Source organism: Canis aureus, chromosome 6, assembly GCF_053574225.1.
Source record: "Canis aureus isolate CA01 chromosome 6, VMU_Caureus_v.1.0, whole genome shotgun sequence".
Lineage (NCBI taxonomy): Eukaryota > Metazoa > Chordata > Mammalia > Carnivora > Canidae > Canis > Canis aureus.
Window position 1 is genome coordinate 39,370,979 of NC_135616.1, and position 12,206 is coordinate 39,383,184.

General features: G+C 54.7%; 1 long non-coding RNA gene across 1 annotated transcript; it reads right to left on the reverse strand.

The window, feature by feature from the left end:
- Positions 1-492: 492 nt before the first annotated feature.
- LOC144315853 (uncharacterized) lies at positions 493-995 on the reverse strand. The gene is made up of 2 exons (XR_013381591.1): positions 825-995; positions 493-708 (listed from the first exon to the last, which is right to left on the reverse strand). It is a non-coding gene; the product is annotated as an uncharacterized LOC144315853 (long non-coding RNA).
- Between the last annotated feature and the right edge of the window lie 11,211 nt (positions 996-12,206).

Here is a 12,206-nt window from a genome sequence, read left to right on the forward strand (position 1 = left end):
TTTCGCCCCCACCCCCCTCCCTGTCCTGGCCTGCCCGGGGTCCCCCCTTTCTTATGGTAATGAGGGGGCGAGGGGGCGGGAGCCGCCCGGCTGGGTGGCCGCGGCCCCCTCCCCGCCTCGCCCCCTCCCAGCGCGCTGCCTCCCCGCCCCTCCCTCCCCGGAGTCGTCCCGGCTGCGGGCCGCGGGGACGCCCTCTCCACAGAGCAGACAAAGCCCGCAGCGCGATGCGGGCGCCGCCGGGCAGTGCGCGCGGTGGAGGCCAGGATGGGCTGCGGGGCTGGAGGGCGGGACCCGCCGGCCAAAGACGGGGTCCGCTCCCTCCCCCGAGCGGCCAGCCGCCCCCATACTCTCCCGCCCCCCAGTCTCGGAGATCTGAGCTGCACCGACTGGGAGGTGAGTTAGTTCTCGTCCTTCCGAGCGGCCAGGGGAGCCGGCGGGCCGCGGAGGATGGGCGGGTGGAGGGCCGGGCGGGGAGGCAGTGGGAGTCTTAAAGCAAGATGTGACTTCACAGTTTCGGGGGAGAGCCCAGATCTCGGGGAGCGACAGGAGGAGGGAGGAGGGCCCGGGTCGACTGGGGACCAAACTTCCTTCAGGCCCTGGCCGTCCACACACGCCTTGGGGGTAATTTGTTCTCTGGCCTTCACCATCATTGCACTTGGCTTCACCCGCCTCTCCCCGCAAAGCCCGTTAATTCAGCTCCTTTGGACTCTGGACATTTGGTGAAAGTAAAAATAAGTTTTTAAGGCATGAATTGGACAGTTGGGTACTTCTAGAGGGACTTCAGGGAAGTCGAAGCATCTTGCAATCTTTTCTCCTCCCCTTACCCCGTATCTCCAGCATTTCTTTTGTCACCCTTTTTATCTCTGGGCCTTTCCCAAGAGGAGAGAGGGTGGCACTGCAGCTTGAGGCCTTGAGGGTGGGCTTTAAGAACTTCCCAAAATAATTTTATAAGAATGGGTGGGTGAGCCACAGTAGTAAGGTGTCCTTTTCTGGAGTGCCTTGGAAACCCAAAATCTGAACTGGTTTGTGAGGTAAAGTGCCTGGAGGCAGGAAACATGAGATGACCTCACAGAGCTGGCACTGTGAGGCTGTGGGGGCTCAGCTTTGAAGCCCAGTTCCCTAAGTCGCTTCTTGGAAAGAGTGGATGTGGACACCCATGGGAGAGTGGGGGCCAGAGTGGAGGATCTCACAAGGGCTTGGCACACTGCAGGACTTTTGCTCCCACTCAGCAGGACATCTAGAGGGAAGGGAGCCATGGCAAGGAACCCCCGGAGGACCCCAGAGCGGGGCAGGGGTGCCGCCCCCCCCCCCCCCCGCACTGGAGATTTAACACAACATTGACAACAAGCTTTATGGCTTGAGTGGGAGAGGAAGCGGAGAGATGGGCTCTTGTGCCCTCTCCTGCTGCCCCAGAGACATGGATTGGTGGACCTGTGCCCCTGGGAATTACGGAGCTCTCCCCAGCTGGGCGCGGGCTCCTGCTCTGTGGACCAGATGACTGTTTTTCACCTTGATAGAAACAGCAAACAGTTGCATAGGACTTATTGTGTGCCAGGCATTTTTGTCACCAGCTCGTCTGAGCCTTCCCATCCCCATTGAAATGAGATTCCCCCTTGATACCCACCCCTGAATTTGTCCTGTTTCCCACTTTCTTCTCCAGTAAGCTAATTAAAGCAGGAGGTTAATGACCGAAGAAGCCTTGGGGATTTGGCCAGGGTGGAAAACAAAGGACCCAAACAAGTGTGTGTGTGTTGGGGGGAGGACAACTGCTGAATGGGAAGGGGTAGACTACGGAGTGGGCTAGGGAAGGCGGAGGTCCTGCTGGACCCACCTCACAGAACCAACAAAGACATCAGCCCCTGGGGTGTGTTTCTGCACCATGTGTCCATCCTTAGGGTCCTGCTGAGGCTCCAGACAAATATCCAAGGTGGGAGAGGCAAATGTGAAGGTGTGCCCCTGGAGGCATGGTGTGTGTGTGTGTGTGTGTGTGTGTGTGAGAGTGGACTTGGGTCCATGGCGTGGGTGAACATGCACACTGTATGGGGTATGTCCATCAACAGTGGGGACTCCCTGGCTGCCCAGCTGGCTGAGGAGCCCAAGGGTGGGCACCCAGAGGAGCCCAGTTCGATGGGGCTGGCTTTTGATGAGTCCTTCCTGGGCTCCCCCCAGAGGCCAATGGCCTCCTTTGTTCAAGGGACTCCCCTCCGCTGACACTTGTGTTGGCCAAGCTAGGTTTCGGCTCAAGGGCCCTCCTCTTCCTCCTTCCATCTGCCTGCCCAATCCAGAATTAAGGCTGAGGGCCTTAGCTAAACACTTTTGCTTGGAAGGAGACAGCGGTGCCCACCCCCCACCCCCCCACTGTCTGCCTTATGACCAGAGAGTTACGTAGGTGGCATATTCCTCCACTCAGGGACTCAGAGGACAGGACTATCTCTCCTCTTTGTCATTGCCCACCATCTGGCCCCCCACTGCCCGGCACACAGTCCTGCCCAGAGCAGAAGCTCAGTAAGGGTGTGTTGACCTCACTGCATATTCTAAGCTTCATGGTGTCTGAGAGAGAAGCAGGCCTCCGGAGGCAAACATGCTGCTTGCCAGTTCTACCCTTTGGATGATCATTTCCTGCTGAGCCTCGATTTCCTCATCTCTGAAATGGAAAAATGAGCCCCTAGCACAGCGCCTGAGTACTCCTAGGTGTTCCATCAGTGTTGGTGTTCTGGCCCTGGCTCCTGGCTGGTTTCTTGTTGCAGGACTTGAGCTGGATTGTGATCCTCAATAATTTTCATTCATTCATTCTCTCGGCTGACTACTTCCTTTTGAGCTCTTAGGGTGTGCCACGTAGTGAAGGAGACTCTGACCCACCCCGAGGCTCTGGAAGCCAGTTCTAGATCTAGCCTTGCAGAGAAAAGATTATCCCAAACCACCAGCAGATAATTCCAAAAATAATTCCTGTCGAGTACTGGAATGCAGGCAAAGTCTATGTCTCTGGCGCACGGGTGCACATGCGGGCCAGGCTCCTAGCCTCAGGCCCGAGGAACAAAGGACTCTGTGGAGCTGTTGCGTTGGCTGTATGTGCAGTGTGCATCTATTTGCAGGTGTATCTGTGTGTGTGTGTGTGCGTGTCTGTGTCTCCACACAGGCCTGACTGCAGAACACAGGCAGGGGAGGCAGCCCAGGGTTCACGTGGAGGCTGCAGGACAGGAACTGGGTGGCTGCTCCAGACTGCGCCTGTCTGTGTGTGCAGCTGTGTCCCTTTTCTGAGCAAACCTGAGCACTCTTTATCACCATCTATGCAAGTACCAAGGGATGGGGCCCACACCTAGCACTTGACCCTCCCATGCTCTATTCAGAGCCCCCAGGAGCTGCCCCACAGAGCTGACTGGCCCCCTAACAGAGGTCATAGCCTTCTTCCTCTCCTCTCCTCTCCTCTCCATCTGTGTGGGCCAGCAGGGTCTCTTCTCCCATGTGTTATGGGGGCTCCCTTTTCTCTCCTGAATACAGTGCCCTATGGGAAGTCCACCTTGCTATCTAAACACCATGTTTCCTGCTGAGAATGCAGCCAGTTTTCTCTCTGTTGCTGGAACCCACTAACTCATTAATTTCAATCAATGAGAATGTATTAAGTAAAATTCTTTAGGACACACAAAAGAAATATCAGATGTGATCTCTGTCCTCAGCAAGACACAGAAACTAGACTATGTGACCCAGAGAACACAGCCCAATAGGATTAAGCCTGAGGGCAAAACGGTCTTTGGGACTTGGAGGGCCACAGAGAGAAGTGAGGAGGCCACTACAGGTCCTCCTGCTGTTGTGGACTGGTCTCCAAGGACTCTGAGGCCAGATCCAAGGTTTGGACCTGGACAGACGCCTCTGCCCTTCCCCTGGGCCCGCTCCAACACCACCCTCACCAGGTTCCCTGCACTCTATGATTTCTCTAGGGAAAACAGCTCAGAGGGGCTGGAGTGGAGCTAGGGTCCCCCTAGGACAGCTGGCTGACAGGGCCCCTCTGAGACTCAGGGCGGACCCTGGCGTCCGGGAGGCGGGTGATACTGGAGCTGTGACAGTTGGTCCCCAGATTCCTCTCCCAGTGGCGCCAGCTCTGGTTTCGGGCTCTCTTGGGGCAGGGAGGGGGAAGCCGTAAACGTGCCCTTGTCAGGTTGCCTGGGAGGGACTTTCCCCAGCGCCCTTTCCATGCCAGGCACAGACCTAGATGCCAACAGGGGATACTGTGCTTAGGACACAATCCCGCACGGGTGAATTAGCGGATATAAACCACGTGCTTGTTGCAGAGAATGTCATAGGTGGAATGACATAGAAGTTGAATGAATGAATGAATGAATGAGTACTCGAACATCAATTATCTAATGGCCTCACTTTACAGAGAAGGAGAACCCAGGACCTATGACTGTCTTTTTTTTTTTTTTAATATTTTTGTTTATTTATTCATGAGAGGCATACAGAGAGAGAGAGGCAGAGATACAGGCAGAGGGAGAAGCAGGCTCCATGCAGGGAGCCTGATGCGGAACTAGATCCTGGGACTCTAGGATCACACCCCGAGCTGAAGGCAGATGCTGAAACAGCTGAGCCACCCAGGCGTCCCAGGACCTATGACTGTCTTGTGTCTTCTTCTGTTCCATGCTGTCTTTTTTTAGGAAAGGGAAGGGGAAGTCAGAAAGAGAGGGGCTGGAAGGGACTCACCATTTCTTGAGTGTCTGTTGACTGCCAGGCTCTCTTCTCGGCCTCTACAGACTTGATTTCACTGAATCCTCTTTACAACTCTGTGAGGCTGGAGATGCCAGCTCTGCTTAATTTTAGGGACCTATGGCTCAGAGAGGTTAAGTAACTAGCTCAGGTCATACAGCTGGTCAACAGATCCTCTGGTGCTGGAAGCTAGTTCTATCTGACTCCAGAGCTTGGGACCCTGGAGGGAAAACGGTGACACCCACTGAGTGCCTGGAGGCAGGGAGCGGTCACTGAAACTGGAGCGGTTTGGAGAGGCTTCTGGGATGAAGTGGATCTGGAAGCCCTGGAATATCAGTGAGGTTAATCTTTAGGGAGATAACTGGAGGGACGGCTGGAGGCTGGTGCCAGAGGTGCCCAGGGAGGCCTGCTAGCTGGGCAGGTGGCTAGCTTGCCTGGATGCTGAGGATCAGGGCACAGGGGGAGGACACGCAACTTTGAACTTTGACCACGAGGTGGCGCTGCAGGCCGACCGCTGGGAGCGGCTCCAGCCTGGACTGGACAGGGGCCCAGATGTTTCTTCCCTGCCTGCCACAGCTCCATGCCCAGCCCTGCCTCCTCAAGTGTCACCTGAGCTCCCATCTTGCCCTTTGCTGGTGGGGCATCCAACATACGGGAGACCAGTCTATTCCTGACTCAAGGAGAAAGCCCAGGTGGCGGAGGTTGGGCATGCCCATGGTTGCACCAGCTGCTCCAGGCATCCTGAGCCCCCTCTCACTGCTTAAAGCTGGCTTCGTGTCCAGCTGCCCTCCCAAGTTCCTGTGAAACACTGTTCAAGGAACAGGCCAAGGAAACCGACATTAGACGCCAACTGACCTGGGTCTGAAAGGCAACAACAATAGTAATGCGAGCCTGGTAAGGAGTCAACTGTTTCTATCTAATTAGCGTATGTGAACACTTGCTGTGTCAGGTGCTGTTCTCGGCACTGGAGATTCGCACTAAACAGGATCTGCTGGTGCTCTCTCGGAGCCCATGTTCTGGGGTTGGGGGTGGGGGGAGACGGGACACAAGGACATAATGTAGTTTCTGGTTGCCATGGTCCCTATGAAGATAAATAAAGCAGGATGTGGGGTAGGAAGGCATGAGGTAGCAACTTGTTCCCTCTTCTCCTGCCCCCTTCACCCCCGTCCTCTTCCTCTGTCCCACCTTCCTCCCTCAGCCCCCATGGGGGAAACAGGAGCCTTGGGCTGTGGGTACAGGGTCTGCAGCGGCACCTGCTCCCCCACCCCCACCGCACCAGGCATCACCTCCCACCCTGTGGTTCAAACTGGGAATCTGGAGCAGGCTGTGATTCCTGCCTTCCCCTAGCCTCCTCCCATCCAGGCCATCCACCAGCCCTCCCAGCTATACCTCTGGATGTTTCCCAAACCCATCACTTCCTGCCCGTGCTGGTGCCCTCCTGATGAAGCTGGCACCATCTCCAGCCTGCAGCCGCCTCTCTACTCTCCCTCCTACACTCCTGCCCCATCTCAGCACACCCTCTTCCATCCATTCTCCACACTGTGGCCAGAGAGATCACTTTAAAAATGAATCTGAAAAAAAAATAATAATAAAATAAAAAAAATAAAAATGAATCTGGTCATGAAATTCCCCTTCTTAAAACCCTGCATTAGCTCCTTGTTGCCATTAGATTTGAGACCAAACTCCTGAGTGTGGTTTAGAATGACCTTCAGTTCTGGCCCTGCCCACCTGTCCATCTGGCTCTGCCCTTCCTCGCACTCTGCTCCAGCCACAGGGGCCTTCTTTCAGGGCTTCAAGCAACTCCCAGCTGTGGTTCCCTTGACCTTCACCTGCCTAATGCTGGCTCATCTTGCAAGACTCAATCTCAATATCAGTTTCCCTGGGGAACCTCCCTTGCCCATTGGGGGTCCCTTATCATTCACTACCCTGTGTTACAACCATCTTTTTACGCTTCTGTCTTCCCAGTCTCCTGGGCGCTCCTTGATCCCAGGGACTGGATCTAGCACACTTCTGTTCCCAAGCTCCAGGCCCAGGGCCCTGGCACACGGCACACAGTAGATGCTCAGTCAACATCTGCTGTTTGGAGGCTGGGCGTGCTTGTTCATACTTCCCTCCACCCCGCCAACCCCACGAAATATTCAACTTGTCCATCTTACCTACCACCCTCCACACCCAGCTCTATCCCTCTCTCCTCCCCACCTATGCCATGCTGGGACCCTCACTGCCCTCCCTCATCTCATCTCTAAGGGGGTACTGTCTGCATAGGCTTGGCATGGACTTTCACTGGTTCCTCCCATCTAGCATCTAGTCTGGAACTCAGTAATGGCCCTGACTCTGGTGTGAGTGCTGACTGCTGGCTCAGAAGGGACCTCTAAGCATGTAACCCTCTCAGCCACTGCTGGTGAAGGAAGTCTCACATGTGGTAGGCTGAGAGTGCCAGATGTACCTGGGTCGTGCACTCCTGCCAACCCTGTCCACCTCCGAGGCCTTCATGGCTGCTGTCTTCTGTGTCTTGAGCCCTCTCCCCCACTCTTCTTGGCTATCTGCCATTCATCCTTCCGAGCTGAGCTCAGGGGTCATGCTCTCTAAGACGCCTTCCTGACCACACTGACCACATCAGTGTTCCTCCTGGGCTTGCTATGGCACCCAGTCCTTACCCCTCCATCATCACCTAGTTAACTTGAAGCCCTTTTACTTGTTCTGGAGGCCGCAGGACAGAACCCCCACCCCTAGGCCGGGAAGTGTCTCTCCAGAGCCTTGCACCCCTGGTAAAGATTTGTTGAGTGAATGAGTGAATAAAAGGAAGAACATTACTTTATGGTACTGAACAAATCAACCTCCATCTTTGGGCCCAGTTCCCTTTTCTGTAAAGTAGGGGCAAGAGCATGTAGAACAATGATGTGCTTATACATGTCTAATAAGCCAGAGGAGAAAGAGCCTAGGTGTGTGGCAACTGCCAGTGCCCATGGTGTAGAAATCCTCTCGCGGTGGCTGATTTTGCTGGAACGGGGGCACTGGTGGACTGGTAGGCGGGCTGGCTGGGGCCAGAGTGCCTCCACAGCACTCATGATTCCAGCGTCCTTATTGCCTCCAAGTGGGGCCAGGTCCAGTCTGTTTCCCTCTTGTGTGACCTCTGACCCTGCCATCTGCCCTCCTTCTCCTAACTCTTCACTCTCTCCCTGCCTTCTCCTTTTTCCGCTCCTTTGTGCACCTGTCCTCTAGAGCTGTGGGCCTGCAGTTTCCGGTCCTGCAGTCCCTCCTGTCTCACACACCTGTGCGCAGCTGTACCCAGCAGAAGCCTGGGTGTGGCTATCCTACCACCTGTGGGCCCTCTGCAAATTCCGTCTCTCTGAATCTGTTTCCCCATCTATAAAATGAAGATAATAGCAGCAATTACCTGTCGGGATTGTTGTGTGATCAGTGGGAAGAGGCATGTAAACTCACTGGTGTTGTGTGCACAGCAAGTGTTTAATAAATGTTCAGGCCTCACCTTCGGCATTACTTCCTCTGGGAGGCCTGTTCCAGAACTGCAGGCTGGCTGTGGTGCCCGATTCTGTGCCCCCTGGCATCCTGAGCTGCCCCGTCAAGGCACTCCTCGCAATGTCTCTGCTTGTTCCACGAGGGCACCAGCCCTTTGGGGCGCAGGTGGTGAACTAGGTGAAGGAGGGGAGACTGGCTGTCCTGGGAGGATCCCCACCCCCCACCCCACGGGCCCAGACACACCCACCCGTCATGAGGCCAGCAGGTGGCGCCCGTGCCCGCGGGGCTCTGCCCCTGGCCACCTCCCTGCCTGGGCCAAGTGGTCCCAGCGGGGCAGGAGGGGCCAGTCCTGCAGTGACTCTCAGGGACAGATGTTTCCCTACAGGTGCCCAGCCTAAGTTGATGGGAAGGGAGTGAGGGCTGCCGGGGCAAGGAGTCTGGCTGAGGGGGTCAGGGCACCCACCCCGGAGCGGGGACATGAAGCGGGAGGCCATTCAATCAGTGAGTCAGAAGCGGAGATCCAGGAACCAGACACAGTGAGGGGACAATGCGGTGAAATCAATCAGTGAGAGGAAGGGGAGGCCCGGTTTCTATGGCAATGGTTGTGTTTGTGGCAAGCTGGGGATTCCTGGGTCCCCAGGCCTGTGAGCAGTGATTCACCACAGGAAGGAGGAGGTTTCAGAGGGCCTGGGTGCTGTCACCAGTCCGGATGCCTGTGGCTCCTTTTCAGTGCTCAGCACACGCTCTCCCAGGTGCCACCCAGAGCTTGCGCTCTGCCAGACACCTGCCTGCCCGCCCTCCAGATGGGGAAGTGAGCCCCTCCCAACCAGGGGCAGCCCCCTGCTCCTCACTGCACTCACCCATCTCACTGATTGCCCCACTGGCCCTCTGGAATTACTACTACTCCATTTTATAGAAGAGGAGACAGTCACCCTGGCCATGGTGACATGGGTAGGACACAAGTGGCAGAGCCAACATTAGAACCCAGCCTAGTCTGACTCTGACTATGCATGTGAAGACCCAGAAAGAAAAAGGAGAACAGAGGCACAACAGATTGTGTGTGGCTAAGATCCAGGATGAGATGGGAAGGGGCCCTCCATCTCCCTCTGCCTCCCTGCCTGCCCTGCCCTGTGTGAGCCCAACACTGATAGGGAGGGAGGCCTGAGTGGGCCACAGCCTGGGCATCTGGAAGCCCAAGAAAACAGTCTCCAAGTCTGGTCCAGGCAGTGTCCCCCATCACTTTCCCTGTCCCCTGGTCCTGGGGGCAGGAGAGAGAGACTGTGTGTGGGGGATGTGTCATATCTGCTCCTATCCCCTGCTCTCCGCCCCTGCTAGCACCTGGGAGTTCCCATCTCTCTGTTGCTGGCAGGCCAGTTTCATTATTGATAAGCCATGGGCCCCCACAATTTCAGTATGAAAGGGGTATCCCCTCCCACCCCCAGGTCCTGATGGCATGCAAGAGGGAAGCCCAGCCTTTCCCATCTCTTCCCCTGCAGTGGAAGGGACAGAGGTGGGTAGGGCCTTGGGACTCTTCCAATCCAGCCCTCCTCTTGTCTTACACACAAGAAAATTGAGAAAACCAAAGCCTGTAGAAGGAGAGCAATTTTTCCAAGGTCACAGAGTGAATTAGTGGAAGAGAAAACTAGATCCCTAACTCCCGACTCTACATTCTGTGATCCCAGGAAGAATATTCTTGAATCTGGGCACTGGGTTCTCAGAACAGAGGTAGACGGATGAACAGAGGGAGAGAGCAGATTGGTTGGGATAACCTAGGGAGTGTAGCATGTGAGAAGAATGTGCACAATTCATGCCCCACCTACCTACCATGTGACCTCAGGAATGGTGGAGGTGAGATCATCAGAAAGACCATGTGTGTATGCCAGGAGTGTCAACGTCTGGGGTCATTGTGGACTGTGTGATCTTGGGCTAATCGCTTACCCTCTCTGAGCCCCCAGATAACCTACCTTCAGGGTTTCAGGGAGGATGGATGTGATGGTAGGCAAGTACTTATGAATTACACGGTGACATGGATGTTCTTGGCTGTCAGGGAAGGCAAGTCATGTCCTCTGGGACTGGGAGATAGGAGCTACCCTGCAGTCAGAGGTCGGGGAGAAGCCAGGTGCCCACCCTTGACCCGCGGGAGAGCAAGGAAGGAATTTTTGCTGTGTTCCATAGAAGCAGCAATCCCTCTGCTGGGGGTGGGTGGGGGTGGACAACAGGTTGCTGCAGACCCTGGGGGGTACCCAGAGGCTGTGGGAAACTGAGCACTAATTAGCTCTCCCTCCCTAATTGGACTTAATTGCCTCCTTGTGATCAGCAATTAGGAGGCTGCATCACTTAGCACAGGGAGGGTGACACCTCAGCCAGGCTGGGTCAGGGCTCCCCTTATGGAAGGAGGGGAGGCAGGCAGCCCCTAGGGAAGTCACCTCACCGACAGCCCCTTCCGATCCTGTGGGCCTAGGGCCAGGAACCTTTAGTTTAGGCCTCTCGTCTGGATTGTGGCTTCTCTGGCCTCAGTTTCCCTATTCTCAGGGCTGATTTTTCTGCCCAAAAGAGATGTGGGATCTGGGCCTGGACCCACCCCTGCAACTTTGGGGTGGACAGCTATGGGGTCAAGGTTGGAAGTATGGGCTTGGAAGCCAGGTCTCTGGGGTTTGAATTCCAGCTCCACCACTTACTGGTTATGCGACCTTGGACCGTTTGTTGTACTTTTTTTCTCACCTTTGAAATGGAGCCAGTGGGGTACCAGGCACCAGGCTGGCTCAGTGCTAGAGTATGTGACTCTGGATCTCAGGGTCACAAGTTCAAGCCTCACTTTGGGTGTAGAGATTACTTAAAAATAAAATCTTTTAATTTTTAATTTTTTTTTTAAGATTTTATTAGAGAGAGAGAGAGAGCACAAGTGGAGAAGGGGGAAAGAGGCAGAGGGAGAGGGAGAAGATTCCCCTCTGCCTCCTCCCACCCCCCACTACAGCAGGGAGACTGAGGCAGGATCTGAGTGGAAGTCAGATGTGTAAATGACTGAGCCACTCAGGTGCCCCCAAAATAAAAACTTTAAAAAATAGACTAAAATAAAATAAAATGGAGCTGATAATAACCATTTGTCCTTGGAAGAGTAACACTGAGGAGTGAGTGAATAGCACATAGGTGCATCTTAGAACAGGGCCTAGCGCCAAGAGCACTCAGTGTTAGCTGTTATTATAATATCCCCATTCCATTGGGATCCCTGGGTGGCTCAGTGATTTAGTGCCTGCCTTCGGCCCAGGGTGTGATCCCGGAGTCCGGGGATCGAGTCCCGCTTCGGGCTCCCTGCATGGAACCTGCTTCTCCTTTTGCCTGTGTCTCTGCCTCTCTCTCTCTCCCCCCCTGTGTCTCTCATGAATAAATAAAATCTTTAAAAAAAAAAAAAACCCATTCCATTAAAAAAATTTTCCTTTTTATTTTTAAAAAGGCACTTGAGTTGCTCAGTGGTTAAGCGACTGCCTTTGGCTCAGGTCATTGTCCCAGGGTCCTGGGATGCAGCCCTGCATTGGGCTCCTTGCTCAGCAGGGAGCCTGCTTTTCGCTCTGTCCCTCCCGCTGCTTGTGTGCTCTCTCTCTCTCAAATAAATAAAATCTTAAAAAAAAAATAAAAAATAACATCCCCATTCCAAACCTCAGCTTTCTCATTTATAACATGACAGACTCAAGCGGTGTTTACTGAAAAATGCCTGGGTCCCACCCCAGACCAATCAAGGTATCAAAATATCTGAAACTCTGGACTTGGTGGTTTGGAAAGCCCTCCTCCCAAGTGATTTTGATGCCCAGTGAGGCTTGAGACCATGGGATGTAAGGGTCCCCCCAGCCCAGACTCCTAAACAATCTTGAATGAAGTCCCCCGCCCCTCCCCACCCCCTTGCCCAAGGAGCAGCACCGGCCAGTCTGGGAGAAACAAGTCCCTCCTGCTCACTCGGACAGAGTCCTCCTCTATAAAGTGAGAATAATGACCAGGCGGTGTCCACCTCCCAGGGCTGCCTGGAGATAATGTTT